Below are 18558 nucleotides of genomic sequence, written 5' to 3' on the forward strand. Positions count from 1 at the left end.
TTGTCTCATCCGTCCTGAGCACCAAGCACTGAGTTTAGTAATAGCCAATTTCAAACAGGACAGAAAAGGTGTAATTAGATATTCCAAATCATTTAAACAAAAAATGCAATTGTTGGTTAAAACACATCTGACCATATTGTCACTCGTATTGTTATTCTGTATTATTTCCAATATGGATCTTACCTCCTCTCTGGGTATGTTGACCTGACTTTCTATCAATGCATAAAAAGAGATCCTGTCATCTGCTTACTATTTCTGTCTTCCCCTTTCTATGTCTTTTCTCATTCTGTAGGCTGCTATCTATAATTGTTTTATATGCCATGCAGTCTTATGGCTTCTACCCTTGGACTATAATTGCTTTCGTTCAATTGCTGTTCCTAGTACTGTGGTACGAAAGCCAAGGTTGGCAAAGTGAGGAGCTGCAAACATGGGAGTAAAGGTGGTTCTATCAAGAATTATGCAACTAACACATTTAATTTTGTTATGTTTAATTAACTTTTGTTTCACAATAAAAACACATTATGCACCTTCAAGGTGTTGTGTATGTGGTGTTAATCAAAGGGAGAGGATCCCAATTAAATACTTTTTCATTCCAGATTGTAACATTTATGGTATATTCAGTTACTTACAAAACTTATGTTGTGTTAATACATGCAGCATTTAAAAAATAGTACCTGATGGTTAGAGATGGATAGATAAGTGATTCTAATTAATAACATTTGTATTGTTAGTATCTGATTGTAAAAAATCATAAAATAAGTTTAAAACTGAAAATATAATTTAAAATAATGTCAGTTACATATTTGTGAAGCTAAAATGAAAATAATTGAATATATATGTATTTGAAATGTTGAGCAGTTTTAAATTTGATTTCTGATATTCCACAAAAAAAGTATTGTTTGCATCTTCTTCTTGTTATTGTGTAAGCCATGCATTGATAATAATGTGATGTTACTGTGACATTGACTTTGAAATCCGCTTTGTCTTTCAGCAGAATTAAAAGAGTGACATGCATGTAATCTGCAGAACCAGAGATGAGATTCAAGTGTTCACAAAGCCAGGCAAACTCTGTGATATTTATAAATATCTGTTCAACAAACATTGTAGATACAAGGCTACCAAGAGTGAATTATTTCAAGATTCTCTAATTAAGAGATCCTCATTTATGGAGATGTAGTAATTGGTAATTATACTATTGATACTGATTCATGCAAAACCTAAAATAAGTTATATATAACCAAATGGGAAATCAAACAAAAAAATAGATATTTGTTATAGTCTTCTTAAATATACTGGAAACTAGAAATGTACATGGACAATAAATATTTACTTATAATTTTTTCAATATGCTTTAACAAATATTGTCCAGAGAATTACATCGATCATACTCTGTTTTTATTACTTGAAATTATAATTATAATAAACACAAGATTTATAATATGTTTTGTAATGTGTAATATGTGTTGTCTTTGCTCCATAGAACACTTTCCTCATGGAGTAGATAAGTAATTGTGACTGTTTTAAGGTTCCAGCCTATCTAGAAGAATTGTTTCCCCCCCTCACTTAAATATACAGTGCATCCGGAAAGAATTCACAGCGCTTCACTTTTTCCACATTTTATTATGTTACAGCCTTATCCCAAAATGGATTAAATTCATTATTTCCCTCAAAATTCTACAAACAATAAGCCATAATGACAACATGAAAGAAGTTTGTTTGAAATCTTTGCAAATGTATTAAAAATAAAAAACAAAAAAAGCACATGTACATAAGTATTCACAGCCTTTGCTCAATACTTTGTTGAAGCACCTTTGGCACCAATTACAGCCTCATGTCTTTTTGAGTATGATGCTACAAGCTTGGTACACCTATTTTTGGGCAGTTTCTCACATTCTTCTTTGCAGAAGAATGTGGAAAAAGTGAAGCGCTGTGAATACTTTCCGGATGCACTGTAGTTTCTGAATGTCAGTTGGCCTTTGAGTAGCAAAAGTGGAGCAAATTTTGTACTGGAGCATTACCCTTTCTTAGTTGTCTGATTAGTTTTGAGGAGGCCAGCTCTGTTCACCTCAGTTAGCTTTTCACAACACAAAAGAGTAATGTCAAGGACAAAGAAAGCAATAAGCTGTGAAGAATTACTGTTCAGATTTTTTTGTTCTTTATATAAACTATGTATCAATTAAAAGTATCAATGTGCTTTCTCCTTCCAGGAGTCCATATGCTTCAGAAATGATTGCTCCCATTATTGCTCCTATTATTGTTCCTATTGGATTCTTATTGAACGCGTTCCTTCTGCTGTGTGCTTTTCAGGAAACTATTGTTAAGGCGATCATATATATACATAATGGGTTTTTCAAGCCTATTTCTTTAATTTAATTATTTAATTATTTTATAGTTTATTTTCTCCAGATTAGCAGCATTCTATTTCTAAAGAAGAATACTGTAACTATAAACCGAGTGATTACTATTATTGTCACATTCCGCTGGACATGGGAAGCAAGGAACCAAGTTTGGAGGTGCAGGGCGAATGGGAGCAGAGGGTGAATGATCAAGTGCACATAGTGTTCAGGAATGTTGATTGATTGATTGAAGGGAGCTGGGAGAAGTGACTGGTAAGGAAGGGTGATGGCGACATCTAGTGGGGAACTGGGGATGTGTTGTGAACTGTTACAGTACCCCCCTCTCCACAATTGGCCACAGCTGAACCAGACCGGACATGGTGGGGACGGCCATGGGGCCGAGGAGCAGGTGCAGAGGGATGGGCAGAATGAACGTCTGCAAGCACATCGGAGGCTGGAACCCAGGAGCGCTACTCCGGACCATAGCCCTTCCAGTCCACCAGGTATTGCAGGCGGCCTCAGAGGCAATGGGAGCGGAGCAGGGAGCGCCATCCAAATCCAGAGGGGGAGGCGGAGGAACAGCAGGAGATGAGACAGGCTGAGAAGGAGAGGGTGAGGGATCTGTCACCACAGGTTTCAACAGGGAGACATGGAAATTGGGGGCGATCCAGTAGTGAGGGGACAACTGCAGGTGGTAGACGACTGGATTGACCAACGGAGAATCTGGAAAGGACTGATGTACCGTGGACTGAGCTTTTTGGAAGGGAGCTTTAGTTTGATGTCCCAGGTGGAAAGCCAGACCTTTTGTCCTAGCAGATATTGCCGGGCGGCAATGTGGTCTGCTGTGGACTTCTGTCGGCAAATGGCACGTTGTAGCCGGGTGTGCGCCGCTTGCCAGACCGCAGCGCTCTGACGAAACCAGTCATCCAGTGCCGGGATGTTTGTGGATTTCTCATTCCAGGGGAAAAGGGCAGGCTGGTATCTGACAGTGCACTGGAAGGGGGTGTGGACGGAGGAAGAGCTGGTGAGGGAGTTCTGCGCATACTCGGCCCAAGGCAGGAAGCAACTCCACTCAGTCTGGGACGTGCTGCAGTAGGAGCAAAGAAACCTACCGATCTCCTGCTTCAGGCACTTGGTCTGTCCATTAGACTGGGGGTGATAGCCAGATGTGAGGCTGACATTCACGTTTAGTGCCTTGAAAAAGGAAGACCAGACACGGGAGGTGAACTGGGGACCTCTGTCAGAAACAATGTTCTCTGGCAACCCATAGATGCGGAACATCTGGTTAAACAGCATCTCTGCCGTCTCGAGTGTAGTGGGGAGTCCCTTCAGAGGAATGAGCCGGCAGCCCTTGGAGAACCAATCTATGGCTACTAGGATGGTGGTGTAGCCCTGTGATTTGGGAAGATCAGTGTTAAAATCCATGGCAATGTGAGACCATGGACGATGAGGGACAGGAAGTGGCTCTAGCAGACCGGCGGGAAGGTATCTGGAGGCTTTGGACTGCGCGCAGGTGGAGCAGGCACCGACAAACCTGATGACATCACACACTAAACCAGGCCACCAGAATTTCCCCCGAACCAAGGTGATGGTGTGACTGACACCTGGGTGACCGGAGGCAGGAGTGGAGTGGATCCAGTGCAGCAATTGGGGAGGCACTGATGACGGGACGTAGGTCCGGTTCACTGGACAGGTTGAAGGAGCTGGATCAGAGGCAAGTCCACACTGAATCTGGTCCCAGATGCTCCACTGAATGGGAGCCAGAATGCAAGAGGGAGACAGGATGGATTCCACTAATAGAGGAGTCAAACTGGCGAGAGAGGGAGTCCACCATGACATTCTTCAATCCCGGGCGGTAGGTTAAAGTGAAGTGGAATGGGGAGAAGCATGCCTGAAGGGTGTTGAGGCATATTCCAAGTTCCGGTAGTCAGTCAGAACCAGGAAGGGATGCATGGCGGCCTCCAGCCATTGTCTCCACTCCTCAAAAGCCAACTTGACAGCGAAGAGCTCACGGTTGCTGATGTCATAGTTGCACTCCGCTGATGACAGCTTTTAGGAGAAGGATGCGCAGGGGTGATGCTTGAGTGGCTGTCCATGTCACTGGGAAAGCACAGCCCCCACTCCAGATTCAGAGGCATCCACCTCCGTGACGAACGGGAGAGAGGGGTCCAGGTGTCTGAGGATGGGGGCTGTCGTGAACAGTCTCTTCATGCGGGAAAATGCGGCAGTGGCTGAGTCTGTCCAGGCTGTCCGGGGTGATCCCTTGAACAGAGAGGTTAGGGGAGAGGCGACAGTACTGAAATTACAGATAAACCGCCTATACAGTAAAAGTTTGCAAAGCCCAGGAAGCGCTGCAGTTCCTTCACAGTGCAGGGCTGCGGCCAGTCGGTGACTCACCTTCTCTAGGTCCATGTTGTAGCGTAAGGTACACTTATAAATTTCAGTTCAAAGAAGTGAATTTAAGTATCACCTTATCAAGAATCCTAGAATCTTGTAGAACTCAATTTCTGCAATAATTGGATGCAGACACAATACCAGTTAATAAGACGAAGGTGAGTCTCTCATTAGTATTGTCGGACATTAAATAACTAATGCAGGTTAAAATAACTTCTCATTATATATATCAGTCTCATTTACGTTTGGGTGCCGAGAAAGATCCTATCATTTCTTGTTACCACAATTCTCCCTAATTGATTACTGTTCAATGATTAAGGATAGGCAGGGCCACCTATAATTTAGTGTCTATTAACATGTCAATTTCAGACTAAACAGTTAAACAGGAATGAGAAGATATTTCTCGGCGTTGATAGATTTTATATCTAAAATTGTCAAACAAAACAGTTTAATGCAGCACTCATTTATATTTAAGAAAATACTAAATGATATTACACATTCTAAAGTTTATGACTCACAGAATAACATTTCTAATTGATTTCTCAAATGTCATGAATAATAAACTCCAAACTGTTAAACTTATCTGAACTTCGTCGCAGAGAGGCCTCTCTGTCTTCGGGCTCAAATAAAAACACACGGCACACGGCTCTGTCCAATAACTTCCACTCAGTCGATACACCTGGAAGTTGGGGTTTCGCGTAGAGTCTTTTCCAAACAGATTTTCCACTGGTTTGAAGGCTCCAAGGTTGTGCACAAAACCTTCTTTGCAAGCAGGGTTTCCACCGTAGTTACTTGAAGACAAAGTCTTTGAGGAAAGCAGGGCCCTGTTCTTTTCCAAGGGTCAAGTTCCTTAAGACTCAACAGCTATTTAAATGACTGAACACTTTCGTATTGCAGTCGACTTAGTCAATTGTCCAGCTGTAAAACTCCACTGATCAGATGGGTACAGACAGGCATGCGCAGTTTCTAATGTTCTTTAACTGAATAAAGTTCTTTAAAGAATTCTTCGTACGGCTCAATCTCTTCTCCCAGTTCAACTCTTCTGTTGCTGGCAAAGACTTAGTTGGTTCCTGGTTTCGGTTCTGGCAACAGAGCTACAGGTTGAGCTGTGGCAGCAAGTTACTGGTTCAGGTGAGAGAGAGAGAGATAGATGCTGTGCGCTACTCTTTATACGCCTGTCAGATTCGGTTTCAGCCCCCAGTGTCCTATTGGAGGAGACTTGATTTATGACTGATGTCAATTCATGCCATCTTTTGGAAATGCCGGTTGGCCTGGGTTCGTAGCTCTGTGTCGGGATTTCAGCTTTCGTCCACTTCAAAGAGTTTTACGACTTCCACGCCACATTCCCCAGACATTTTGACAGCAGGGATTCCAAGCCATTTGGCCCATTCTCGGTGCCATCCTCCCAAGACTGCCACTTTGATATAGAACAGTTCATGTGCCAATGAGCTCAGGAAATCTGATAACTTTGGGGGAGAGGTCTTCTTTAGATCAGAGTATCAGCTCAGAGCTAAAATGCTCTATCAAAATACACCCCCCTCCACCCCTTAATGCTACAATGTGCACACCACTGGCATCGATGACGTAGCCCAGGAAGCCCAGGAAGTCCGCACTCGCACTTCTCTGCCTTGACGTACAGTCCATTGCACAGCAACGGACACTGGAGCACCTGGCATACCTGGGAAACGTGCTCAGAGAGGGAGGAAGAGAATATCAGGATGTCATCTATATAATCGATGACATAACGATGCAGGAAGGATCGCAGTGCCTCATTCATGAATGCCTGGAAGACAGGGGGCATTACCGAGACCGAACGGCAAGACGAGGTATTCGTAATGGCCCGTGTGTGATGAATGCCGTCTTCCATTCATCCCCCTCTTGAATCCAGATGAGGTGGTAGGTACTACGCAGGTGCAGTTTGATGAAGTAACAGGCTCCTCTCAGTTACTCCAGGGCGGCCGGCACTAAGGGCAGCAGGTACCGATACTTCACTGTTACTGCATTGAGCCCCCTGTAGTCAATGCAGGGCCGAAGACCACTGTTCGTCTTGGAGACGAAAAAGAAGCTGGCAACGGCAGGTGATGTGGACGGACAGATGATTCCCAGGTCCAGAGCCTCCTTGATGTACTCCTCCATGGCCTGTGACTCCAGGAGAGAGAGAGGGTAAATGCGCCCTCTGGGAGGAGAGGTGCCCAAAAGGAGGTCAATGGCACAGTCCCTGGGTCGGTGTGGTGACAAACGGGAAACCTGGGTCTTGCTGAACATCGCCACCAGGTCTGCGTATTCAGGGGGGATCTGTGTCAGAGCGGAGAGAAGGGGGCTCTCTATGTGTGTCGCCCTGCAGGGGTGAGACAGGCACTGTGAAAAACAGCTCTGCCCCCAGGATATTATGTCTCCCTCTGTCCAGGAGATGACTGGGTTGTGGTGAGCAAGCCATGGCAGGCTGAGAATGATGTCCGCTTCAGGAGAGTCAATGACGAGGAAAGGCAGGGTTTCTGAATGAAGCAGACAAATGGAAATGGTGATGGGACTTGTCTTTTGGGACACTGGACCAGAACCAATGGGCTGGTTGTTGACAGCCCGGACAAGGAGAGGGGGCACACACGGTGAAAGAGGCATGTGGTGTTTAATGACTGTCGCCCCGTTTATGAAATTCCCAGCAGAACCAGAGTCCAGCAGCGCATAAACAAATATGTGTTTGTCGCAGAGCTGGATCTCAGCCCAAACATGGCACTGAGCTGGAGTGACGAGCGAGCACAGTGTTGCACTCACAGGGTTGTTGGGGGAAGTGAAGGAGGAGCCAGGACGACTCAGACATGCAACGCGGAAGTGCCCCGACTGTCCACAACAATACAGGCAGAGGCACTGCTGTACTCTCCTCCGTCTCTCATCGGGGGACAGGCATGTTCTGCCCAGTGGCATGGACTCTGTCTCAAACACTGGGTTGGGTGGGACAAGAGATTGGATTCCTCTCCTCTTTATCAGGTTGTCCAGCCTGACTGCCAGCTGGATGAGTTGCTCCAGGGTGAGAGCCTCGTCTCGGCATGCGAGTTCCGCCTGTAAATCATGGTGCAGAGCCCGATCTCCCCATCTGCTGTTCACTGCCAGAGTCTGGCACCTCAGGGCATAATCATCAACCGCAGTAGATGAGGAGCCCTGGCGCAGCGCAATGAGTTGTTCTCTCCCTTCCACTGGGTGATGAAAGACATCCAGGAAGTGTTTAAGGAAGGCACTCAGGGACCTTGACATCTCACCCTGTTGCTCCCAGACAGTGGAAGCCCATCTGAGCGCATTCCCAGTCAGGAGGGTGATGATGAAGGCGATCTTAGCCTCCTCGGTGGGGAATGACGTGGGTAGGTGGGCAAAGTACAACTTGCACTGCAGTAGTGAAGATGGCGGCATCACATATTTTGACAGCCAGAAGTCCCGCCCTCCGTACGTACCATAGACCAGAAGGCCCACCTCACCTACCGGTTACCCCCACCTTTGAACCGGAACTTCTCTCTCCTTCCCATTACCACCAGGGTTACCCTTTGACCCTCCCTTGTCAGTCATCTTGGATGATATCGGCCATCTTGGATGTCAGCCATTTGTAAGGTCATAGGTCATCTGGTAAGATGGTAGCTATTTTGTTACCATTTGTAAGGTCATAGGTCATCTGGTAAGATGGTCACCATTTTGCTAGGGTGACATCCATCATGGTGAGGGTCCAAGGGTAATGTTTAACAGCATAAACTGTTTTTTTTTTTAGGTTATATTGTTTTATGATACTGTTTTAGTAAATAAAAAGAGAATAAGAAAATATTTTTTTATATTTTATTTTAGGTTATAATGTTTAATGATTCGTTTTAGAAAATTAAAAAATAAGAAAAATAAAAGTTTTATATATATTAGGTTATATTGTATACATTCAAGAAAAATAAAAGTTGTAAATACATATATATTTTTTAGATTATAATGTTTGATTACACTGTTTTAGTAAATTAAAAAATAAGAAAAATAAACGTTTTATATATATTTAAGGTTATATTGTTTTATGATACTGTTTTAGTAAATTAAAAAAGAAAAATGAATATTTACCCAGAGTGGGATTTGAACATACGTCCATGTGTTTTTTGTTTATATGTTTTATGATTAGGATGATACTGTGTTGGCAAAATAAAAAGGTAAGAAAAAATAAATTAAGAAATGTATAGACTTACATATATTGCATGTCATTACATACATATTTAAGCAAACCCAGATAAACACACATGCCTATATCTCTTTAGTTTATATTAATCAATAGACACTAAAGACAAATACACCACTTTTCTTAGAGAACAACAGTGAAATGTATAGAATTATAACTGTACATTTTGACCAGCCCTGTATTTATTATATTTGTTACATTAGTGAATGCTCAAACGTAGCCTTAACATGTATCATATTTAAGAATATATTGCATTTAATTTCATTACACATACACACACACACGTGTATATATATATATATATATATATATATATATATATATATATATATATATATATATATAATGTTTTATTTATCAATAGACACTAAAGACATGTACACCACTTTTCTTAGAGAGACACAGTGAAGCACTATTTGTGAGTACTCATATGTATAAAATAATATATGTATATATAATATCATTTGTTTGTGCTCAAATGTATAGAATTAATAAAACACACACACACACACACAATGGTGACTTTTAGTGTGACAAAGAAGCATTTTACAACATGGAACATAGTCAGAAGTAGAAAAAGATACTCCAAAAAATGTTGTACAGATACTTGTAATTAATTTCTGGTTCACAACACCAACATTGGACAGAAAGAAACACTGACCTGTATGGAGTAATGTCATTCCATAACATTTCCAGCATATTCCATATATATTCTATTAAGTCTTTCACTGTTGGCTTCTTTTTCAAAGTTATACCTGACTCTGGCAACAAAGTACATCAGGTATCTATTGTAAATAAAGTGAGAAACACTTAAGTTTATATTCCTTTGAAAATACCTTATTTTTCAAACCTACAAATACATGGTGACAACTGCAAGCATGAAACACATACAAAACACAGAAATTGGGACCACATTGCAAGGATATAATAAGCACAAATTGTATTTTACTGCAAATTTTAAGTTTTGTAAAATTATGTATATAACTTCTAGGAGTAATCTGCAAACTACATAGTGAAAATGCAATCAGTCTTCAGGAAACACATACAGCAGACAGAAATGAGCACAACGTCATATTTATACGACCCAAAACTGCATTCTACTAAACTATGAAACTATGAAAAATCACTACAAACTCTATGTTTTGTAAAAATGGCTTATTTCACAGACACAGAACCAAATAGGCTCACCCTCAACATAGTCCAACACTTACACAAAGTATGATGTAAACTTAAAGGTTTACCAGTAGTACAGGGGTATTATTAATCTATTCATGCAACTTTTAGACACTTGTCTAATACAGAGCTAACAACGGCATTGAGAGCGGGTAGCAGGGCTTAGACAATGCTGTGCGCTGGGGTTTAAAATGACTCTGTAGGCCAGGGCTTCAAAACCTTACCCCATTTTAACATGGTCAAATTAGCCTCCAACCCCTAAAATACTAAGACATGTTTTTTGTATCATATGTATCATGTTGTATTACTATGTACATTAATGTGGTTTATACTTTTGATTTAATTTGACATAATTTTATCATATTTTTAATTACAAATTCATATATATATATATATATATATATATATATATATAAAAAACAAATACTATATAATAATAGTAATAATAATGCAAAAACATATTAAGCAATCATATTTTTACTTACAAAATAATATATATAAAATAACAATATAATAATTTAATAATAATAATAATTATAATAATAATTTAAAAACATATTAAACAAAACTCACCCTGACTTTGTCACAACCGCAGGATGGGGAACCTCTGCTGTAGACCCTCATCCACTCTGTCAACAGTTTGTAGGTGACTTGTAAAACAAGGGCAGAAACATGAAAACTCAGTCTTGGTGGGGTGTTTATGTCCAGTGGTCTGATCTGATACAACTTTCTACTACATTTCATATTCTATTAAAATAGAACAAATTAGTAGTTCATAAAACTACCTCATTGCTCCCTTGCATTACAGAGCATGACACATGCTCTTCACATTGAAATTCACATTCATGTTGATGTAGGACTCGTCAACACAAAAATGTACAAAAATACATGAAATACGTAAACAATACAAACATTAAGAACAGAAACCACTTTCAATCTGACATTTCACAGTATAGAAATTAAATAAATTTGAATTACCTCATGGCTTTCCTCAGGCTCGGAGCCAGGCCCCGTCTTGCCATCAGCGTCAGAAGCTGAGCGCTCTGTGTAAGATTCACAGTATAGTTCAGCTGTGAGCGGTGGAGAGGGGAAAGGGAGATGCAGAGCAGGCAGAGTGTCTGTGAGACGGGTCTCTGTCCTGCTTGTCCTGCAGAGCCTCTCTTATCTGAAATGGCACTGGACACACCCAAAGCAGCAATGCCCCCAGACAGCAGGTCCTTAAGAGAGGACACTGTCAAATTTAGCATTCAATAAAAGTCCACTGTTTTGACCATTTTCAGTTGAATTAATCCTCAGCATCAAATGCATTGAGACCGTACACAGCTTTCAGATGACTTTACTTACTGTACTTTAAGATATGTTGTATATTTAGGCTACCCTGTTATTGCTTGAATAAAATGTTATTTTATGAGAGCAGTAAGAAAAAGGGGGAACAAAGATATATAATTGAATTAATAATTTTAAGCACTCTTGCTATTAGAAATAACTAAGATGAAGGCCTAAACTGGCTATCTAGTAACTGTTTTAAAAATAAATGGTTTTCTGTGAGTGTGCTAAAGAATTGAACTTCTCATTTCTGTCATTACAGTGAAATAACTGGAATATGTAGTATACACCTAACAATTGCTTAGAATGAAATGCTTTTCTTTATGAAATGTAAGATGAGTGCTCAGAATAATTAGTCTGTATTTCGACCCGGGCTTGATTATGTTGACAGTTTATGGCTGTGCTTTGCCATTAATCCAGATTTCACCTTGTTCTCTATGGGTTGGTTTCAGAGCATGATTAGCACTAGTTTAAGTACATTACTCAGAATATGGCACTCACCATTGTTTGGTATACAAAATGATTTAGCCTGAAGGACAATAAACCATTGGTATATAGTACTATCCTAGGTTAGCAAAAGTAATTTACTCATGTACATAAACAACTTACAGTCTGAATTAAACCTTCTTGGCTCTGTCTCACATGTACCAACTTTTAAAATCTCAATTTGACTTACTAGTAAAAGTTACAAAGTGAGAGGGATTTAACCAAAGACAAAGAACTGTCTATTTTTTTTAATTAAACCTTAATCATTTTTGCCATTATCAATATGTTGAATACCTAAAATTTGCACATAACAGAAATATTTACACAGAAATGTGTTTCCTTATGAGACTAGTGAAGGCTTAAAAGTGATAATAATAAAAATAAAGAAATGTGTCAATATTGGTCTCTTAAAGGGAACTGTATAGAAACAACTCATTTGTGCTATTAAAATAAGTAAACTGAATATGGCACACAAAGACTGTGCGGCAATAATTAAACTGCTCTGTAGTAAAAGCCATGAAACCGGGTCTGATTACATATTCCTTCTTTTATTGTTATTCTTAGTTTTCTCTCTGGATTAGTGTCCTGGAGGAGGACGGCACATACTTATCAGATTGGGTGGGAAACGGCAGAGCCCTGAAGGCGGTTATCAGTAGCAAGCGATGGCTACGTTCTAGAAAAGGCCCTACAACCAGGCCTGGCCATAACACCCCAACGACAGAGCCACAGAGATCTAGTTTATGTAGCAGGCCTACGAACCCAGTACTCAGAGTGTTTTTTTAAATTATTTAAAACAGTCCTATACTTTCTCACTCTATATTGATACATGTACATTAAGTAAAAAAATAAACACACTTTGATGTTGTGGTATTGCATGAGCATTTCACTTCTTTTCTACGGATTATATCTGCTTAGAAATGTTCAGTCCTGATCATTTAGACAATCTCATTCTTAAACATGAACTATTTATCTAAATTGTGTATATATGGATTACCTTTAAATATATGTATATCTTACTGTCTGTCTGTCTAAATGGAATGAGTATTTTGTACTTCATTATTTTACCATGCTACACTTACTATGCTCTCTTGTAATCTTAGTCTGTATTGCAGTTTGGGGTGTACAGTATTTCACCCTATTCAAACAAAACAGTTATTCAGTTATGAAATCTTCAGATGACCATTTTTTGTTCTAAAACAATGTAAACAAGTTGAAATCTTTTTTAAAAACATGTCAAGGTAAACATGTTTGTACTGGTTTATCCACATAGAGATATATAACTGGCACAGGTATTCTTCTAGCACATGTACACCTAACAAAGAACCATAACATGGCATGATGATAAAACATGATATACATAGAACGTTAAGTGATATAACACCATGGTTTTGTGTAAAAACAATGAATGGTCATGTCAGCACCAAAGGCTTTTGAAGTAGGAGGGGAGGCCTTTGTTTGATAATTGTAGTAAAGAAACTGAAACTTTGAAGGCAATTATTTCTGTCTCTGTGAAGAGTAATATGTCTGGGCAGCCTTGTCCCTCTGTATGTGAGGCTTCCTGTAGGAGTTTTCAGACCAAAGCTGCTACACTGTCCGCTCACTCTTGAGCTGGAAACTGCTGCTCTGGCTGCTTCTCAAAGCTTTTCCAAATGCAGTAAATCATTGTGGGTCTAATCTTCATCGGGTGTCTACAGGCTAGAGATGTTCTTGATTCCTTCATGTGAATGGAAACTATTCACTCCATTATAGAACAAATAACATATCAAAGGTAATATTTGGTCATAAAGTCATGGCCTTATATGGGGTAAACCATGAAATATTGTACTAACTAATGGAAAAAACAGTATTGTGGGTTTCTAAAATTCATTAAAATATACTATATATTAAACACAGTGACAATTGGGAACTATTAAAATATGTCATTAGCTTTAATGTAATTATAAATATTGTCTACCAGTAGTTTTGATACACACATTTTGTTTAAATGTCATACATGAGCTGATGTCCTTAATAATAATAATAATAATAATAATAATAATAATAATAATAATAATAATAATAATAGAGAAAGTCAAGAAGTCAAGAAACACACACAAAATGAAAAAATATATATCCCATTCTATGGAGTGTACCTATTTTCACTTGACTGAGATAGTTTAGTGCCTCTATGTATTTCACACTAGGAATGCTTCAAGGCTATTAATGATTAGAACAAATGTACTAACAAGTAGAGAACAACATTACAGCTATACCAAATCCTGATTTTAAAACATTCATGAGAAAAGCTGACTAGTCTGTGGATGTAAAAAGGTTAAATAGGTTATTGTGTGTGTTGGGTTCTTTCATTCATTATGCTGTTTCTTGACTTTCTCTATTATATTATTATGTTTACCTTGACATGTTTTTAAAAAAGATTTCAACTTGTTTACATTGTTTTAGAACAAAAAATGGTCATCTGAAGATTTCATAACTGAATAACTGTTTTGTTTGAATAGGGTGAAATACTGTACACCCCAAACTGCAATACAGACTAAGATTACAAGAGAGCATAGTAAGTGTAGCATGGTAAAATAATGAAGTACAAAATACTCATTCCATTTAGACAGACAGACAGTAAGATATACATATATTTAAAGGTAATCCATATATACACAATTTAGATAAATAGTTCATGTTTAAGAATGAGATTGTCTAAATGATCAGGACTGAACATTTCTAAGCAGATATAATCCGTAGAAAAGAAGTGAAATGCTCATGCAATACCACAACATCAAAGTGTGTTTATTTTTTTACTTAATGTACATGTATCAATATAGAGTGAGAAAGTATAGGACTGTTTTAAATAATTTAAAAAAACACTCTGAGTACTGGGTTCGTAGGCCTGCTACATAAACTAGATCTCTGTGGCTCTGTCGTTGGGGTGTTATGGCCAGGCCTGGTTGTAGGGCCTTTTCTAGAACGTAGCCATCGCTTGCTACTGATAACCGCCTTCAGGGCTCTGCCGTTTCCCACCCAATCTGATAAGTATGTGCCGTCCTCCTCCAGGACACTAATCCAGAGAGAAAACTAAGAATAACAATAAAAGAAGGAATATGTAATCAGACCCGGTTTCATGGCTTTTACTACAGAGCAGTTTAATTATTGCCGCACAGTCTTTGTGTGCCATATTCAGTTTACTTATTTTAATAGCACAAATGAGTTGTTTCTATACAGTTCCCTTTAAGAGACCAATATTGACACATTTCTTTATTTTTATTATTATCACTTTTAAGCCTTCACTAGTCTCATAAGGAAACACATTTCTGTGTAAATATTTCTGTTATGTGCAAATTTTAGGTATTCAACATATTGATAATGGCAAAAATGATTAAGGTTTAATTAAAAAAAATAGACAGTTCTTTGTCTTTGGTTAAATCCCTCTCACTTTGTAACTTTTACTAGTAAGTCAAATTGAGATTTTAAAAGTTGGTACATGTGAGACAGAGCCAAGAAGGTTTAATTCAGACTGTAAGTTGTTTATGTACATGAGTAAATTACTTTTGCTAACCTAGGATAGTACTATATACCAATGGTTTATTGTCCTTCAGGCTAAATCATTTTGTATACCAAACAATGGTGAGTGCCATATTCTGAGTAATGTACTTAAACTAGTGCTAATCATGCTCTGAAACCAACCCATAGAGAACAAGGTGAAATCTGGATTAATGGCAAAGCACAGCCATAAACTGTCAACATAATCAAGCCCGGGTCGAAATACAGACTAATTATTCTGAGCACTCATCTTACATTTCATAAAGAAAAGCATTTCATTCTAAGCAATTGTTAGGTGTATACTACATATTCCAGTTATTTCACTGTAATGACAGAAATGAGAAGTTCAATTCTTTAGCACACTCACAGAAAACCATTTATTTTTAAAACAGTTACTAGATAGCCAGTTTAGGCCTTCATCTTAGTTATTTCTAATAGCAAGAGTGCTTAAAATTATTAATTCAATTATATATCTTTGTTCCCCCTTTTTCTTACTGCTCTCATAAAATAACATTTTATTCAAGCAATAACAGGGTAGCCTAAATATACAACATATCTTAAAGTACAGTAAGTAAAGTCATCTGAAAGCTGTGTACGGTCTCAATGCATTTGATGCTGAGGATTAATTCAACTGAAAATGGTCAAAACAGTGGACTTTTATTGAATGCTAAATTTGACAGTGTCCTCTCTTAAGGACCTGCTGTCTGGGGGCATTGCTGCTTTGGGTGTGTCCAGTGCCATTTCAGATAAGAGAGGCTCTGCAGGACAAGCAGGACAGAGACCCGTCTCACAGACACTCTGCCTGCTCTGCATCTCCCTTTCCCCTCTCCACCGCTCACAGCTGAACTATACTGTGAATCTTACACAGAGCGCTCAGCTTCTGACGCTGATGGCAAGACGGGGCCTGGCTCCGAGCCTGAGGAAAGCCATGAGGTAATTCAAATTTATTTAATTTCTATACTGTGAAATGTCAGATTGAAAGTGGTTTCTGTTCTTAATGTTTGTATTGTTTACGTATTTCATGTATTTTTGTACATTTTTGTGTTGACGAGTCCTACATCAACATGAATGTGAATTTCAATGTGAAGAGCATGTGTCATGCTCTGTAATGCAAGGGAGCAATGAGGTAGTTTTATGAACTACTAATTTGTTCTATTTTAATAGAATATGAAATGTAGTAGAAAGTTGTATCAGATCAGACCACTGGACATAAACACCCCACCAAGACTGAGTTTTCATGTTTCTGCCCTTGTTTTACAAGTCACCTACAAACTGTTGACAGAGTGGATGAGGGTCTACAGCAGAGGTTCCCCATCCTGCGGTTGTGACAAAGTCAGGGTGAGTTTTGTTTAATATGTTTTTAAATTATTATTATAATTATTATTATTATTAAATTATTATATTGTTATTTTATATATATTATTTTGTAAGTAAAAATATGATTGCTTAATATGTTTTTGCATTATTATTACTATTATTATATAGTATTTGTTTTTTATATATATATATATATATATATATATATATATATGAATTTGTAATTAAAAATATGATAAAATTATGTCAAATTAAATCAAAAGTATAAACCACATTAATGTACATAGTAATACAACATGATACATATGATACAAAAAACATGTCTTAGTATTTTAGGGGTTGGAGGCTAATTTGACCATGTTAAAATGGGGTAAGGTTTTGAAGCCCTGGCCTACAGAGTCATTTTAAACCCCAGCGCACAGCATTGTCTAAGCCCTGCTACCCGCTCTCAATGCCGTTGTTAGCTCTGTATTAGACAAGTGTCTAAAAGTTGCATGAATAGATTAATAATACCCCTGTACTACTGGTAAACCTTTAAGTTTACATCATACTTTGTGTAAGTGTTGGACTATGTTGAGGGTGAGCCTATTTGGTTCTGTGTCTGTGAAATAAGCCATTTTTACAAAACATAGAGTTTGTAGTGATTTTTCATAGTTTCATAGTTTAGTAGAATGCAGTTTTGGGTCGTATAAATATGACGTTGTGCTCATTTCTGTCTGCTGTATGTGTTTCCTGAAGACTGATTGCATTTTCACTATGTAGTTTGCAGATTACTCCTAGAAGTTATATACATAATTTTACAAAACTTAAAATTTGCAGTAAAATACAATTTGTGCTTATTATATCCTTGCAATGTGGTCCCAATTTCTGTGTTTTGTATGTGTTTCATGCTTGCAGTTGTCACCATGTATTTGTAGGTTTGAAAAATAAGGTATTTTCAAAGGAATATAAACTTAAGTGTTTCTCACTTTATTTACAATAGATACCTGATGTACTTTGTTGCCAGAGTCAGGTATAACTTTGAAAAAGAAGCCAACAGTGAAAGACTTAATAGAATATATATGGAATATGCTGGAAATGTTATGGAATGACATTACTCCATACAGGTCAGTGTTTCTTTCTGTCCAATGTTGGTGTTGTGAACCAGAAATTAATTACAAGTATCTGTACAACATTTTTTGGAGTATCTTTTTCTACTTCTGACTATGTTCCATGTTGTAAAATGCTTCTTTGTCACACTAAAAGTCACCATTGTGTGTGTGTGTGTGTGTTTTATTAATTCTATACATTTGAGCACAAACAAATGATATTATATATACATATATTATTTTATACATATGAGTACTCACAAATAGTGCTTCACTGTGTCTCTCTAAGAAAAGTGGTGTACATGTCTTTAGTGTCTATTGATAAATAAAACATTATATATATATATATATATATATATATATATATATATATATATATACGTGTGTGTGTGTGTGTATGTGTAATGAAATTAAATGCAATATATTCTTAAATATGATACATGTTAAGGCTACGTTTGAGCATTCACTAATGTAACAAATATAATAAATACAGGGCTGGTCAAAATGTACAGTTATAATTCTATACATTTCACTGTTGTTCTCTAAGAAAAGTGGTGTATTTGTCTTTAGTGTCTATTGATTAATATAAACTAAAGAGATATAGGCATGTGTGTTTATCTGGGTTTGCTTAAATATGTATGTAATGACATGCAATATATGTAAGTCTATACATTTCTTAATTTATTTTTTCTTACCTTTTTATTTTGCCAACACA

General features: G+C 38.1%; 2 long non-coding RNA genes across 2 annotated transcripts; one reads left to right on the forward strand and one right to left on the reverse strand.

Moving 5' to 3' along the window:
• Nucleotides 1–9401: 9401 nt before the first annotated feature.
• Nucleotides 9402–11279, reverse strand: LOC136759646 (uncharacterized). The gene is made up of 3 exons (XR_010820088.1): nt 11074–11279; nt 10669–10745; nt 9402–9707 (listed from the first exon to the last, which is right to left on the reverse strand). It is a non-coding gene; the product is annotated as an uncharacterized LOC136759646 (long non-coding RNA).
• A 4886-nt stretch (nt 11280–16165) lies between these two features.
• Nucleotides 16166–18043, forward strand: LOC136759647 (uncharacterized). Its single transcript, XR_010820089.1, has 3 exons — nt 16166–16371; nt 16700–16776; nt 17738–18043. It is a non-coding gene; the product is annotated as an uncharacterized LOC136759647 (long non-coding RNA).
• The last annotated feature ends 515 nt before the right edge of the window (nt 18044–18558 follow it).

This window comes from Amia ocellicauda, chromosome 10, assembly GCF_036373705.1.
Source record: "Amia ocellicauda isolate fAmiCal2 chromosome 10, fAmiCal2.hap1, whole genome shotgun sequence".
NCBI lineage: Eukaryota > Metazoa > Chordata > Actinopteri > Amiiformes > Amiidae > Amia > Amia ocellicauda.